At 39.2% G+C, this 17,337-nt stretch overlaps 1 protein-coding gene across 6 annotated transcripts in view; it reads right to left on the bottom strand.

Annotated features, from left to right (window-relative positions):
* The window catches only part of PTPN4 (protein tyrosine phosphatase non-receptor type 4), a 223,558-nt gene extending 207,391 nt beyond the window's left edge, over window positions 1-16,167 (bottom strand). For 5 of the 6 annotated variants that reach the window (XM_081814594.1, XM_081814592.1, XM_081814597.1 and 2 more), the window contains exon 1: window positions 15,706-16,167. The gene's annotated coding sequence lies outside the window, so the exon portion shown is untranslated. Of the gene's footprint in view, window positions 1-15,420; window positions 15,528-15,705 lie in introns of those variants that run through there. The other variant, XM_081814593.1, reaches the window with a different exon arrangement.
* Between the last annotated feature and the right edge of the window lie 1,170 nt (window positions 16,168-17,337).

Here is a 17,337-nt window from a genome sequence, read left to right as displayed (position 1 = left end):
TGAATAAATAAAATCTTAAAAAAAAAAAAAAAGAAGCTATCAAGAGAATGATATAAAAGGTATCTCTTAATGTGGGGTAAAGTCTAAATAGTGGGAAAGCCACTAACTTTACATCTGCTCATAATACTATCTTATTTCCTCACGAGTCCTTGTATCTGTTGAAGTAACTGATTGTCAGTCTTTCACAAATAAAGTCAAATTAAAAGAAGAGAGAGGGTTCTGCAAAGGGGCCAAAACTATAAAAATACAAACTATTAGCATACATGGAAATAATACTTCTGAATAGTAAGAAAATGGGCTCAGTAATCAGACTGTTTTAAGGTTCAAATCCTCACTACCTTTATGACCTTGGATAGTTACTAAACCACTCTGTGCCTCAGTTTCCTCATATGAGTTGCTAAGAGCATTAAGTGAGATAATACATAAGAAGTCCTTAGCACAGCGCCTGACACTTAAAAGCACCTACTAAATGTTAGCCATTATTATCATCATCACAGGGTACTACCTCTCTAAATATTCAAAACTGACTTTAGGAAAAATTTGGAAATACTTACTATGCTTTTATCAAACTATTCTAGTTACACCAGAATTAAAACAAAGTACTGATTATTAAAAGCCTCATAAACCAGAGAATGTCCAAGGAACACCAATAATACAGTTGGATGGAAGACAATTCATCAGGAGAATAGTAACAATTAACCCTGGAAAGATATGTGGGACTAGAATGTGGAAGAGTTTGCACTAATTTGGGCAATAGTAGCATAGGCCAGGGATCAGCAAACTATGGCCCACAGGCCAAATCTGTTCACTATTTGCCTTTGGGCCATGAATGAAGAATGGTTTTTACAGGGGCACTTGGTTGCCTCAGTCAGTAGAGAATGTGACTCTTGATCTCGGGGTTGTGAATTCGAGCCCCATGTTGGGTGTAGAGATTATGCCACTGAAGTGAAATGTTATCCCATAAAAAAGAATTCCATTCTTCTCATTGGTAAACCAATACAACAACAACAAAAAGTCTACCATTACTGCTATATTTTGGTTTCATTAATAAAAATCTATGAAAAAAAATTTTAAAAGCCTCAATTCATTTGTCTGTATGTTAGACAATTACATAAATGTTCCTCCTTATTTTCCTCTAACCCTTTCCTTGTTCAACATTATCTACCAAATGTCTCAAAATGTGCCAGATAAGGAGAAGCAATATAAATATATGGACATATTAAACAAGACAGAAGCCCCTGTCTTTATGGAGCTTCCATTCTAATAAGCAAAGAAAAAAATTTAAGGTGGTGAGCAGGGAATGTGGAAATAGGGATGCAATTTTAAAAAGGATATTCAGGAAAAGCATGACTAAGAATTACATTTTTGGGCAGACTTGAAGTAAAAGTGAGCCATCGGGATACTTTGCCTGGAACACTTGGGAGAAAGGTATTCTACGCAGAGAGAAGAACAAGGAGAAAAGACTGAAGTGTGAGCATATCTGGGGTGTTCCAGGAATAGCAAAGAGGCCAGTGCCACCTTGAGAAAAGTGAACAAGAGCAGTCAAAGATGAGATCAGAGACAGCAGCACCCACAGATCATGTTGGGCCTTGTTGGCGATGGTAAAAACGTCAGCCTTTAAAATAAGACTGGAAACCCACTTTGGGCATAGGAGCATGGTCATCTCCCTTACACTATAAGGAGATGAGTTTTCAACTCAACAGCATTTCCTACTAATACGTTAGATACAAAATACTTAGAATATGTCACAAGTGGCTACTGTGCTAACAGAACCAGTTAGCATCTATAATATTGTAAACTGGTAAGAAAAAAACATTACGACCCTAGCAGATTAATGAACAAAAAACTTGAAGAATGTATGCAACAAGAAATGAAATTAGTAAATACACATGAAAAAAGGTTCAACTACATTATCACTAAAAAGAAATTGAAAATAAAACAAAGTACCATTTATCACCCATTGCTAGGGAAGGAAACTGGTGGTAGTGCAAATTGGTTCAGGTCTACAATCCTGTATCTGAAACCACTGGTTTGAAAATAGTTCTGAATTTCAGAATATTTGGATTATAGAGACATGATACCGTAAAATGCCTCGTATTAAGTAAGATTCGTGGCTGGGTCTAGGATTAACACTCTGTATGAACCATAATGCTATTTAAAATGTCCTTAGAGTACCTTAGGAATGTCTGATATAAGTGGAACATAAAGTATCAGTAGCCTCACATGAGTTTAGGTCAAGTTTGGCTGTCAAATTAATTATAAAAAGTTTTATTTTTTAGGGCCTTGGGGATCTCAGAATTGCATATAACTGTTGACCTAAATAAATGTTTTGGAAATAATTATGCGAACACAGATCAAAACCCATAAAAATAGCTACACGCAAGGTGGGTTACAATATCACAATCATCTAAAAACTTTTCCAAATCACAAAACCCTAGAAATAGTAGTTTCTATAGTAAGCACAGTAAGTGACCACAGTATGTATTAGGCTGGAAAAGGTAAATTGGAAATGTAAATAAACCAAGTATAGAGATATTTTAAATTCCAAGGTAAATAAAACAATTTGGAAATCCTTGGAGTTAGTAAAAATATTTTACTTCCATGCACTAAGAAATAACCAAGAAGAAAAAGAACATCAACATTACTTTAAAAATATTTCCTAAATAATTTTCATCTCCTTGGAAAATTCATTCATTCTACTCACTCCAAGAATACTCTGTATTAAATTAGCACCTATTACATGCAAGGCACTGTGAATACCATGAAATATGGGAGTGAGGCTTAGAGAGGCAGACAGGGGCTGACCATGAGTTTAGATTTTATCTTACAGGCAAATGGAGAGGCAATAAAAAAATTCTGAGCAGGGTGTATGTAATGTGATCGGATGTGAATGTCAGATCACTCTGGCTACAGTGCAGAGGAGGATTAAAAAGGGCAAAACCAATGGCAGAATGTACTTTAAGGAGTCTTATTTTAAAAGTCCAAATAAGGGTGCCTGGGTGGCTCAGTTGGTTAAGCGACTGCCTTCAGCTCAGGTCATGATCCTGGAGTCCTGGGATCAAGTCCCGCATTGGGCTCCCTGCTCAGCAGGGAGTCTGCTTCTCCCTCTGACCCTCCCCCCTCTGGTGTGCACTCTCTCTCTTTCTCTCTCAAATAAATAAATAAATAAAATCTTAAAAGTCCAAATAAGACATGATGAGCTTTTTAAAAAAATCATCCCCCCAAGTTTCAGAAGTTTTGCCCAAGCTTCATATCGCCAAACTGAAGATCAAGTGGTAACAGGGATGCAGCAAGAAAAATTAGAGAAAGGGAAACTCAGCAATAACAAGAGGCAATCTAGACAGACAGTTAAAAAACAGTATCCACAGCTATAGTAGTGAGCAATAGGCAGCGATCCTGGCAAGCAGGGCCTATTCTGTAGAGGTCAGATAAGCAGGTGCTACCCCGGAAACAGGAAAAACACAATAGGGAAACATGCCTAATTTCATGGTTCTTGATGAAAGGCATATAGCAGATAGCAAAGAGCTCCAGCTATAAGACTAGAATTCAGGAATTCAAAAATAGGAGACAGAAAATAGGACAGCAGCAGAAAAGATATAGATTCTGGACTCAAATTAACCTACTTTCAAAACCTAAATCTGCCATTTTCTAGCTGTGAAAGTCTAAACAACTCAGCTTTTTGAGCCTCAACTTCATCTATAGAAAGGGGATAACACTATCTATTCTACAGGGTTGCTGAGGGAATTAAATGAGATATTATATTTTAAAACACCCAGCAGAGTTCAACAAGTATTAGTTCCATCCCCTTCTCTTTTCCTTCCATTTTTCATTTAAGCTACTACAATAAGGAAGTCTTTTGCTTGGCTACAAAATCTGAAAGGCGTCTCTGACTAGGCATTAGAGGACTTTAGGTACAGAAAGTAAGACAGATCACTGAAGCAAAATGCCTCATGGGAGCACTAATTCATACAGAAAAGGTGAAAGAAAATGAGTTGCACAAGTAAAGGGGCCTAAAAAACTGAAGTAGAGTAAAAGTTTAAATAATTAGAATCAGGGATGCCTGGGTGGCTCAGTCAGTTAAGCGTCTGCCTTCAGCTAGGGTCATGATTCCAGGGTCTTGGGATTGAGTCCCACGTCAGGCTTCCTGCTCAGCAAGGAGCCTGCATCTCCCTCTGCCTGCTCTGCCTCCTGCTCTCACTGCTTGTGCTCTCTCTCTCTGACAAATAAATAAACAAATCTTTAAAAAAAAAAAAAAAAGAGTAAATAATTAGAATCAGTTAGCCTAATAGCATATCCACACAAGAGAACATGTCATTATATAAAAAAAGAAAAATGGGGAGAGCTCCCTGTATATTGAAGTCAAAGGACTGCCAACATATATTTTAAATGAAAAAGCTGTAATATAAAACATTAATATAATATGTTGCCTTCTACATAGAAAGTAGGGGAAATAGTGATCTATATTTATATTTTGCTTCTATTTGCAAAAATACTGGTAAAATGTACAAAAAATAAAAGTGGTTACCTATAGAGAGCAGAGAAGGCAGGGATGGAGTAGTAACGAGACTCTCAATACATACCTTTTTATATTATTTTGAAATTTGAACCAAATAACCATATTACCATTAAAAAAGAAAATTTAAACAAATTTTTAAATACTTGAGAAGTTTCAGTTTTGTAATATATTCTGCTACACTTATTAGGACTTACCTGTACATATTTTAGCTGTATACTAACATAGTTAACCATGACTTATCTATATACATTCCTAGCAGTATAACAGATTTGAAGTTCCTCCAAAGAAAGAAGTATAATCTCCTTGAAGATAAAGATCATGTCTTATTCATTCTGTAACCCCACTGCCAAGCACAATGTCTGATGCCCACTGCCAAGCACAGTGGTTCAAATAACCACTATACAGTTTCTTTCTCTTAATCCCCATGTTAAGGTGTATGTAACCTTTAAAAAAAAGATATTTTTCTCGATTCTGTCTCCTATTCCACCATGACCCAAGAGATCTTCCCTCTTCCCTTTATGACCAAATTTCTAGGAGTTGTCTAGTCCACATTCATTGTATGTCTAATTTCCTCAATTTAGTTTTTCACTAAACCCTTCTATTATATCTCTTCTGCTAAGACAATGAATCTCAAACTTTAGTAGATCTCAGAATAACCATAGCAGCATTTAAGCAGATTTCCTATGCAGCCACCTCCCCATTCCTCACCTGCCTTTTAATAATCTATAAGGTCTAGAAGGGCGTGGGTGGCTCATTCAGTTAAGCATCTGCTTTCAGCTCATGATCCCAGGGTCCTGGGATCCAACCCCGCATTGGGTTCCCTTGCTCAGCAGGCAGCCTGCTTCTCCCTCTCCCCCTGCTGTTCCCCGCTTGTACTCTCTTCTCTCTCTGTCAAATAAATAAATAAAATCTTTAAAAAAATAATCTATAAGGTCTGAAATGAAACCTGGGGAACTGATTTTTTTTTTTTAAAGATTTATTTATTTATGAGAGAGAAGAGTGAGAGAGCCGGCGGCGGGGGGCAGGGTGTCAGAGGGAGAGAAAGAATCTCAAGCAGAACTCCCCACTGAGCTCAGAGCCCAATGCGGGGCTTGATCTCAGGATGCTGAGGTCATGACCTGAGCCAAAATCAAGAGCTGGATGCTCAACAGACTGAGCCACCCAGGCGCCCCAGGAATTAGTATTTTTTAATCAGTATCTCATTTAATTCTGATACAGGTAGCCTGCCTAAACACATCTGAAAACCAATCAGCTAAGGTCATCAATAACTTTCCAATAGCCAAATTCAAAGCACTTTTGTTCCCCTCTCTCTCAGCATTTGATACCTCCCTGAAACTCCTTCCTTCATGGCCCTCTACCACACAGCCACACACTCCTCTCTCACTACCATTTAGGCTTCCTCATTTCTAAGAGCCCTTAACCTTTAAATGATAACGCTTGGGGGCTCTGTGAGTGACCCAATTCCTAACTTTATACACTTTCTAAGTAGTAACAGTCATATCCACTGCTTCACCTACTACTAATATAACCCTAAATCCTGAAACTTTAAATTCCAGAGGATATAAAGTATAGGAGGAAAAAAAAAATACTTTAGCATCACACAAATCTGAATTCAAATTATTTGCTCTGCTATTTAAATGGTAACATGCTTGAAGTCACATACTTTTCTATATTTCCACTTTGTTCTCCTTTAAAACTGGGAACACCTAACAAGGTTTTGTCCAGATTAAATGAAAAAAATAAAAAGATTAAATGAGAGAAGTTCCTGTCCCTTCCTAGCATGCCCAGAGGACCCCATGCCATAGGCCTCAGAGGTGGCAGGCAAGGGACAACTAGTCTAAAGTTGGGAGACTGGCAGATACAAGGTGACTGAGCATATAAGTAAAGATACTGAGGATAATAGAAGCCAATTTCTTACTGTGGAAAAGGATTTACAAATACAGAAAGGGGGAAGACTAGAAAGAACCCTGGGGTGCTGGATTGGAATTGGATGTATCAGTGTAAACTTCTTAAATACATATAATTAGATACAGAAACAGATTCAGATGTGTACATATATATATATATATATATATATTTCCTAACTGTGTCCACTCTAGAAGTGATTATACCCCAGCAAAATGACATATTAAGCATACAAATCTTGGTTTCTAGATACCGCCTCTACTAAAAGAAATCAGAATTCCTTGGGAAAATGCATGATTCCAGAGCTGGGACAGAAAAAGTACAAAATGAGTCTGAAACATCTCATGCCAGAAAGTAAAGATGAGTCAAAGGATGGGGACGTAACAAAAAGATTGAGGAGCCCTTCTGAAGGGGGTCCCACTAGCCAAATCTAGGACAATTTGAATTTCAAAAAAAAAAAAAAGTTAAAAATAAAATCCACTGAATAGGAATAGATCCATGAGTACATACAAATAAATGAAGGAGTATATAAATGCATGGGGAAGAAGGGAGACATGTGTTTTCAGTAGAAAATCAACCAGTAAATACAGATGGCAACCTTCATAGTAGTGGCTGAATCAGGCAGAAGTCATCAGTGGTCCCAAAGACTGGTGGATGGAGGTTTGATGAGGAAAAGACTACTTGGAGACTTAGAGCTCTTCCCACAAAGAGCTACCAATTACAAAAGTAAAAAAGATGACTTTACAGTACAGAAACCTAGTAGACATGAACATAACAACGTGTTCAGGGTAAACATCACAGTGGTGGGACAATACTGTATGCATCATAGTGATGCACTAAGAACAGCACATCATTTCTATGGCATTCCTGCCAACAACTCAGTTAGTCTGCACATGAGCAAACCATTGGATGAACCAAAGTTAAGGGACATTTTACAAGTCAAGGTCATAAAAGACAGGAAATATTGAGGAACTGTTTCAAACTGAGGAGACCAAAGAGACATTATAATTAAATGTGAGGTGTGATCCTGAACTGGATCTTAGACCAAAAAGAGAGAAACTGTTGGGATAACTGGAAAATTTTGAATGGTATCTGGGGATTTGAAGGTAGTATTGCATCAGTGTTGATTTTCTGATTTGGTGATTATGTAAAAGACCATCCATGTTTTGGTAAAGACACACTAGATTATTTAGGAGTGATGGGCATCATGTGTGCAGCTTGCTCTCAAATGGTTCAGAAACAGTCTAATGAGATTTAAAATGGTACATTCCTCTGAAACGGCTGGAAGTAGGGATAAAAATGAGAGACCAGAAATGAGATGACTAGGTAGTTTCACTAAAATTTGAGAATCCAATAAGATATAGCAGAAAGAGAGAAAAGGTCAAAGACAATGTTACAGTTCTTTCTTTGGGCATCTGGAAGAAAAGGCCTCCTTGAGCCCACTACAGTGAGTCACACACATGATGTTGCACACTTATCTTGTGTACACACACAATATATATGCAATATACATACATATTTTAATAAAATTATTCAAGGAAAAAATTTTTAATTAAAATAATTCAAGGGAAAAAATTGGTTGAAGGAGATTCAAGAGCTCTTTGTGCTGTATTTGCAACTTTTCTGGAGGCTTGAAATTATTTCAAAATAAATTAATTTTTAAAATTCAATAAGAACTCATGACAGCCTTGGTGCATAGCAAAATGCCTGGCTCACTATATGTACTCAATAAAAATTATTGGGCCTTCCCTTTCCAGCTGCCCAAAGAAGAAATCTTACTATCATCATCAACTCTCTTCTTCTTTCTTTTATATCCAAATGGATGTAAGTTATAGTGTTATAGTGAAACTACCTAATTAGTTTTCACTGCTAGTCCCACATCCTTATTTTCATTTCCCCATTTCCAGCTATAATCTCTCTCCTGGACCACAGCAAGAGCATCCTAACTGGTCTCTCTATGCCATTTCTAACTTCATCTTTACACATCCTTATATCCTTGCAATGAAATCATTATCTAGAAGTCAAGAGTTACCTTTCAAAACTCATATCTAATCTTACTCCATTACTTAAATACTTACAATTGCTCCCCAATGTAAATTCTGATTTCCCAAGAGGCAGACTAAACATTTGTGCAGGGCACTAGCAATGCAGCAGCACCAAAAAGATATTTCACATACACACAAAAAACAATGACGTAATTACTGGGGGGAAGGGGGAGAGAAGAAAGGCAGGTTAAAAGAGGGACTTTGCATTGACCCCCTTTGTGTTTATTTTAGGATTTGGTATTGGTTATTTTTTTTATCACATGTGGGAATGCCAAGGGTGAGTGGGTACCATAAACTTTCCAATACTTAAGAGCCTCTAAAATAGTGCTTTTCTCATTCCTTTTCCCACCTTGGCACCAAAGAAAATATTTTTTTAGCACACTGGGATAAGCCGAGACTAATTAAGGTCAAAAGAAACCATCTGGGGGTCCCATTATGCCCAGGTTCAATAGGTTGATGGGTACCTTGCTCTCTGGCACATAGGTAAGCCATTCATGACACACCAGTTGGGAAGTTCCAAAGTTCTTACTGTAATTCCACACATAGTCCAAACAAGGACCCTCAAAAGGCTTCATCTTCTAAGTAATCAATATCCACATACAGGAACACAGACATCAAGACCCATCCCACAGAGACCGACATATACAAGACAACTTGCATTTCTCCAAACACACCATGCATCCTTCCATACTTCTGACGTTTTGTACATGCTGTTCTCTCGACCCAGATCAATTCCAACCCATCTTCCAAGACACTGCTCAAATGCCACGTCTCATTTCCCCCAGATCTTATTACACCTGTCACTCTGAATTGTAATTGTTTGTTGACATGTGTTACCATCCTAGAATTAGAGTTCAAGGACAACAATCATGTCTTATTCACCTGTATATCACTGATCCCTATAACAGACATTCAAATATTTAATTCACATATAAATGAATGTTCACTACATCATTTCCCAATAAACCAAACTTTCCTAAATACATTAATTAAAACCATTTAGGTAAAATTAAATTAAAATTAAAATTAAATTAAAACCAGGGAAAAATTTTACAATCAATTAGCATTTTTCCCCCAAAACAAGAATGCTCATTGTTCTTTAAAACAGAAATCTGGCATAGAAATACCACTGGACCATTATCCTAGTCTTACGATTTTAAACTGAGGCAACAAACTATAAGCACAGAGATATTCACTGCAGATTATAAGAGTGGAAACTTTAGTAACAACCAATGGTTAACAAAAGGTAAATGATTAAATCAATCACCTGATTGATAAATCATCTGAATTGCTAAGCAGTTGTTTAAATTATATTCATTGTGATGGGAATGGAAAAATGAGAAAAATAATATCAGTTACCATTTATTGATCATCTCTTCTATTTAAAGAGTACTAGATACTTTATACTTATTATTCTAATCCTCATGAAAATTCAAGGTCAAATATTATTATCCTAATTTCATAGACAAGGAAGTACGCTTTAATGTTATATAATTTGCCCAAAGTTTTGGTTTTGTTTTTTTTTTAATATTTTATTTATTTGTCAGAGAGAGAGCACAAGCAGGGGGAACGGCAGAGGGAGAGAGAGAAGCAGGCTCCCCGCTGAGCAAGGATCCGGATGCGGGGCTCGATCCCAGGACCCCGGGATCACGACCCAAGCCGAAGGCAGACACTAAACCAACCGAGCCACCCAGGCGTCCCACCCAAAGTTTTTGAGACCAGATTCCAAACTACATCAACGTGACTCCAAAATCTATCATCTTTTTCCCACATTGCAATGCTTCTTCTAGACAATGTCTCCAATATGTTAAACTCAAAATTGTATCTCCATCATACAACGTATATTTATAAAAATATGGACAACTGCCTGGAAAGAAACAAAAATATCTATTAGAGTGGTGATTAAGGGTGAATGTTGTGACAGTATCATTCCTTTATTTATTTATTTATTTTTAGTATCATTCCTTTAAATTAACAACTCTTTAAAGCAGAATTGCTGAGCAATGAACTGAACTCCTGTGGCAATAAAAAAGAACTCCCATTTTAAATTTTTTAAAATTTTTATTAAGGACACAGAATAGGTAACATGTAAAAACTTAAGAAGGATGTACTCAACTAACTATATTTGAACAATCATATATTAACCCCAGGGTGCTTATTACTAGAATTCAAAACTGATGTTTATAAACTGGATTAAGCAGCATTTTCCAGAATAAAAAGGTGAATTTTGAGGAAGACTTAAGGAAGCACAGGGACTAGAGACAGGAATGTTTAAACTGAGGAAACAAGGGCAGAGGAAAAAACAAGAATATTTTCTTTTTAAGGAAGAATGAGAGGGCGCCTGGGTGGCTCAGTCGGTTAAGCGACTGCCTTCGGCTCAGGTCATGATCCTGGAGTCCCGGGATCGAGTCCCGCATCGGGCTCCCTGCTCGGCAGGGAGTCTGCTTCTCCCTCTGACCCTCCTCCCTCTCATGCTCTCTGTCTCTCATTCTCTCCCTCGCAAATAAATAAAAAAAAAAAATCTTTAAAAAAAAAAAAAAAAAGGAAGAATGAGAAACAAGGTTAGTGAGATGAAGTTGGTAGAAAGCCTTCAAGGCCAAGCCGATTAAGTTTGAAATTAATTTGATAAGTAACAGGGAATTGTAATAGACACATTCTTAAATGGGAAGCATGCTGAAATATGGTCTTTAAACATTCAAACTTTGTTTCAAGATAAAGTGCTGTCTTTGGTTAAACAATGTTCAATAATGGGGGCGGGGGGAATATTCCATCTTCCTTTATGTGTGCTTTAAAAACACACTCTTCTGGAAAAGAAAACTGAATAAACAAAAACATTTACAGGGCGCCTGGGTGGCTCAGTTGGTTAAGCGACTGCCTTCGGCTCAGGTCATGATCCTGGAGTCCCTGGATCGAGTCCCGCATCGGGCTCCCTGCTCGGCAGGGAGTCTGCTTCTCCCTCTGACCCTCCCCCCTCTCCTGTGCTTGCTCTCTCTCATTCTCTCTCTCTCAAATAAATAAATAAAATCTTTAAAAAAAAAAAAAAAACATTTACATAAGGGGTGAGTATTTTGGGAAGAGGGGCCCTTTCAGATCTTTCAGATATAGTAAATACCACTGTATTTTAATATTTTCAAATTTTAATATTTCGAATACTAAATACCACTGTACACTTTAATAAGAATCCCAGAACTCTAGAGCAAGAAGGGACGCTGGAGATAATCTTAGAGTGACAACCTCTTCATTTTCACAATGGATTAAATTGAGGCTCAAGAACTAAATAATTTGCCTAAACTTGTGGAAGATTCAATACTAAAACTCAGATTTTCTACGCAGCAAGATCTAAAGCTGTGCTCCCCAATATTATAGCTACTAGCAACACCTGGTTATTTAAATTTAAACAGGTTAAAATTAAATACAATTTTAGGGGCGCCAGGGTGGCTCAGTCATTAAGCGTCTGCCTTTGGCTTCAGGTCATGATCCCAGACTCCTGGGATCAAGCCCTGCATCGGACTCTCTGCTCAGTGGAAAGCCTGCTTCTCCCTCTTCCACTCCCCCTGCTTGTGTTCCCTCTCTTGCTGTGTCTCTGTCAAATAAATTTAAAAATAAAAACCTTAAAAAAAAAAAATTAGGGGCACCTGGGTGGCTCAGTCATTAAGTATCTGCCTTCGGCTCAGGTCATGATCCCAGGGTCCTGGGATTGAGCCCCACATCGGGCTCCCTGCTCCGCGGGAAGCCTGCTTCTCCCTCTCCCCTCTCCCACTCCCCCTTCTTGTGTTCCTGCTCTTGCTCTCCCTTTCTCTCTTTTCAAATAAATAAATAAAATCTTAAAAAAAAAAAAAATTACATACAATTTTAAATTCAGTTCCTCAGGCACGATAGTCACATTCAAGTGATCCATGCCACACATGATTAATGGCTACCATACCTGACAGTGCAGAAAAAGAGTATTTCCATCACTGTAGAAAGTTTAATGGGACAGCATAATCTACAGAATAAGCTTCAGAGTCAGACAGACCTAGTTTTAATTCTACTTATTCACAGTGTGATCCTAGACTAGTTAATTTCTCTTTGACCCCATTTGGGGGGGGGGGGGAAGCAGGGAATAAATAATACCTACCTCACAAAGTGTACTTGATGATTATGTGGGATAACATGAAAAGCCCCTTTACATTGTCCGGCACATAACAATTAACACTTTCCTTTGGATGCTTTTTTTATTTCGATTCCTCTATATAACATCTTTATTAAAAGATACAAACACAAGAACACCCCAATGAATATCTTCCCCTCAAGATAATCCACAGTACCTAATTTTCAATCTGTTCCTACCAATTTTTTCAAATATTTGCATCTTTCTTCCAGTGTTGCTACTTAGGAATAATGAAATGAAGAATGAAGGTAGGGGGAAATGCCTCTAGTGAAGTGGAAGAGAATGTAATAAATTTCCCCTCTTATTTCCCATCTAATTTTAAATAATGACTATACTGACTGATCATGCAAAGAAAAAGAAATAAATTACACTGTCCCTCAATACTGCACTTCCGCACCAATAAAGAAGATTCTACAGTACTTCTACATTACGTTCCTTCTCACCACCTGTACTACTAATTGAATATTAAATGAAGAAATAACACTTTCCTCTTACTGATACTTTCCTGGTAAACAGTAATAAAGAGGATTTCCAGAATGTTAAACCAATCTTTACTAGCTTAATCTAGTAAACTGACAAATTTAATAAATCTAGACTACAGCACATAAAAAACTTCACAAGATGCATGCTATTACACAGAAAAACAACAAAATTCAACTCAGTTTGTAGCCAGTGATTTTCTGCCAACACTAAATTTTATGTAGGAGCAACAACTCATGTTTCGCCACATCAAGTTAAATAGACCTGCCATTTCTCATGAGGTCACCAATTTTACACTCCTAAAAACTAACATAAAGAATTAACATTCACGTTTAGACATCCACCAAACAAGACTTCTAAATATTTTTAAAACTTTCTTGTTGCTTAAAACTGACCATATTAACTCCCAAAGGGCGGTCCCCTCAATGTCTCCTTGAAATTCATCTGGCATTCTCTTACTTGGTCCTTAAAGATAATTTACTCAAAAACATGAAAAACCATCCCCCTTAAAGAGTTCAGAACGAGTCAAATAAATGCTAAAGAGATAACACTGCATATTATACTGTCACTTTACAACTCTAATTAATTTTATTAGATAAAACTAAAATATTTTGAATATACAAATCAGAGATTAACAATATTCTAGGGAGGGGGTCACATAATTTTTTTTAAAAATGAAAAAGAAAAAAAGAAAAAGTTTCATTACTATCCTACATAAAGTATACGTTTAAAAAAGTTAGGCTTCTATGCCTCAACTGATGAAATCTAATTTGTGAGAGTCTATAATTTTTTAAAGTCCTTCAATAATAATGAAGTGTACACTGGTCACATTAGAATAGGTCAAATGAATTTTCCTGAGGCTGCATTCTAAGTACATCTGACCCAGAAAGTATTTTTAGCAAGTGTGTTCAATCAATGCTGGTTTTATGCCTAGCTTAAATTAGAAATTGGGTGTCACAAATTTAAAGTAACCAAGTTAGTAGGGACATTTTAAAAGATACTCAGAACATAAGAAAAAACCACGAGTTTGAGACAATTCAATACCCACAGCCCAAAAGCTAAGCAGGTTAGGAAACAGGCAATAAGAAAGTCACATCCTCTTCATTACCACTTTTCAGTAACATGTGATTTTCTAACTTAATAAACTTTAACCTACTCACTATTAATAAAAACTACAAAATAGTGATGGCTCCTAGTGTTTTTTTTTTAATCTCTTGCCAAATGTTTAAAACAGATTAGCTAAATCATAAATATTCCATGTCCTAAAAAACCATGTTTTTCTTATTAAACCAAACCACTCAGGAACATGATACTGGACCATGTGTGTATGTCAGTGAAAAACGGTAACAAAGATATGTGTGTCATTAAAGTAAAACAAAACACAGAAATGGACATAAAAATAGCTTCTGTGGTAACTGGAGCATGAATTTATTCTGACAAAAAATGGTGGGGTCCACAAAAGATTGCACTCTTATTGTGAGTCAGTAAAGAAGTTCTATACAAACTTTTGCTTACGAAAAATCTCTTTTGAAAAAAAATCTATAGGTTGAATTTATATTCATCAAATTCAAGACCTAACCGATATATCTAGCTCTATTCCAATAAGCACACTTTGGACTCTGAACAACCATTTATTTTAAGGTCAGTTCCTCCTCCCTTAAAAAAATGAAAAATAATTGTTCTCTCTGGCATGTTAAGGTTCGAAAACCAGGATGAAAAAATATCCGGGCTTTTACTGTTCCATAGTCTTTTTACTTAAATCCTCTTTTACAAGTCGGATATATTGGCTTTTGGGTTTTGGGGGGGTTTTTTTTCCTCCATAAACATGTGTTAAGCTGTACTGTTTCAACCAGACCCAAGATTTGGTCACATAAACCCAATATTACTCCAACTCTGATTTAAAAGCAGTTGGTATATTGCAGATATACAGGTTCCCCTGGAACAAACGCTTGAAAATACTACAAAATCGTTCTTGTCCATAGCGGTGTCACTGTATAAGGCAACCCTAGATATAAAAGCCTCCCATTCCAAATTTCGCAGAAACACCGATACATATACCTGTGCATTTGTAAACTGTTCCATTTTAAGGAAACGCTGGCAAATGCATCGGTACGTCTACTCAGCTACATCTCAACTTTTTTTGGCCCAACTACAGTATATACCGGTAGAATCATAAGCAGCTTAAAACTTCAATGGGACGGACAATCAGCCCAGGCAGCATATGCAAGAAGCACTCATATGAGCCAATTAAAAAAAAGAAAAAGAAAAAAGAAAAAAAGGAATCCTACCAACAATGGAAAACTCAGAAGATTCTAAAATCGTACCTAGAGTTTAGGTCCTGTGGAACATTCCATCTCCGCACCGATTCCATCCCTTCTCCCTTCGCTCACCCATAACATATTCCAGCTATAAGCCCCAGGAGCTGCGAGAGCTGAGGTCCAGGAAAGAAAGGGGGGCGGGGGGAGGGGGAACAAGCATCATTTTTCTCCTTCTCTTAAATCAACCTTGTGCCTCCGACTAGCCCTACCTGGCTCGCCTCCCACACCCAGGTAACAGCCTCGCGCACCGCGCAGGGCCGAGAGGCCGGCCGGGACCCCAGAGCCTCTTACCTTCGTAGCACAGCCGCGTCCCCTCGGCTGGAGAAGAAAAGCCTCGAGGCCCGGGCGCGCCGCGGGGAAGCGCGTCCGCCGCGCCGCTCCCGGGGGCTCCCTCAACGCCCCCCCAGCAGCCGCCGCCGCAGCGGCCGCGCCACGGCCCCGAGCCGCCAGCACCACCTCATACTGCGGGGCTGCCGCGGGCCGGCGCCGCCGGGGAGGCGGGAGGGAGGCGGGCGGCCGGCGCGCTCTCCCACCTCCCTGCGGGGATGAGATAATCCACACCCCCCAAAGTGCTGTGGGGGAGGGGAGCCCCTGGGCGGGGGAACCTGGCCCCAAACCTCCGACCCTCCCGCCAAAGCCAAGTCTCTCCTGTCCCCGGCTCAGGCCCCGAATTCAGCCCCTGGGGACCCAGGAGTCCTGAGAGAACAATGTGGGGGGGCCGCGAGGAGCGGAAAAGCGCGCAGCGCGGCGTGAGCAGGCGAGTAATCCTGGGCAGCGTTTGTGTGCGAGTGCAAGAGGAGCTCAATCTACCCACTCCTTGTCCTCCTCCTCTTCCTCCTCCTCCTCCTCCTCCGTCTCCTCCTCCTCCGTCTCCTCCTCCTCCCTCAAGCACACCCCGTCTCCCAGGCCACAGCATAGCAACCGAACATGGCGGCTGCGCAGACGCCGCCACTCAGCGGCCAGGAGCGGCGGTGGCCGCAACTGGAGGCGATCTCGCGAGAGGCGAGCCCAAAATCCTCCCCGCTAGCGCCGGCTGGAAAGGTTGCACCAGCGCGGGCGCGGGGGGACACGCAGGTGCGATGGAGGCCGGACCTGGGTAGGTTGAGAAGGGAGGGCTGGGAGGAGGGGCGGAGCGCTGTGACCCCGCCCCATGGCCCAGCCTCGATTGGTTACTTGAACTGCGACCCCTGCTGGACCTACTGACCTAAGGGACTCGACGGAGGGGCCGAAACCTATGTTTTAAAGGGGAAAACCAGACCTCTTGGCCCCAAGGCGTCCCAACCTCAATGCTAATAGAGGATACAGGTTTTAGGATGCAGTTTTGAATCATTTCCTCTTCTAAATATAGACACTAAAACAAAGAACAATGTTATTTTATAAAACAAACGTCTGGGTGCCTTCTGTGTGCCAAGAATGGTGTGCTTTTAAAAAATTGAATGAATTCATTCTAATGCATATGAATTTGGTGTTGTCACGCCAGGGTTTTTAGCCAGGTGTATTCATATTTTACTGATGATACAAACTCATTGTGATAAGACTGATGCCTACGGGCTGGGTGATCTCAGCTTAAATGATGGGAGGAGGGATTTGGGGACAGGCACACCTCTTTTTGCAATCCTTTTTATTAGTGCCCGCTCCTGTAGCCTGGTCCCTTCTTGCTCTTCCTTGCTCTTAGCTTCAGTACCCCACCAGGGCCGAATTAATACAAGTATCACTTTTTCTCCAAGCCAACAAAATGCCTATTTAATTAATCATGGCTGGTTTTTACAAGGTGAAATCTTGCAAATTTATACAAATCTGTGAAAGGCAGAGATTTCTACTGACTCCCTTCTCCTTCGCTCAATTTTTCCATTTTAAAAAGACAACTTGGGCGCCTGGGTGGCTCAGTTGGTTAAGCGACTGCCTTCGGCTCAGGTCATGATC

This window comes from Leptonychotes weddellii, chromosome 3 (genome assembly GCF_054177405.1).
Source record: "Leptonychotes weddellii isolate Sample4059 chromosome 3, ASM5417740v2, whole genome shotgun sequence".
Classification (NCBI taxonomy): domain Eukaryota; kingdom Metazoa; phylum Chordata; class Mammalia; order Carnivora; family Phocidae; genus Leptonychotes; species Leptonychotes weddellii.
The sequence above is the reverse complement of the archived record's forward strand: the minus strand, read 5'-3'. Positions and strand labels throughout refer to the sequence as shown.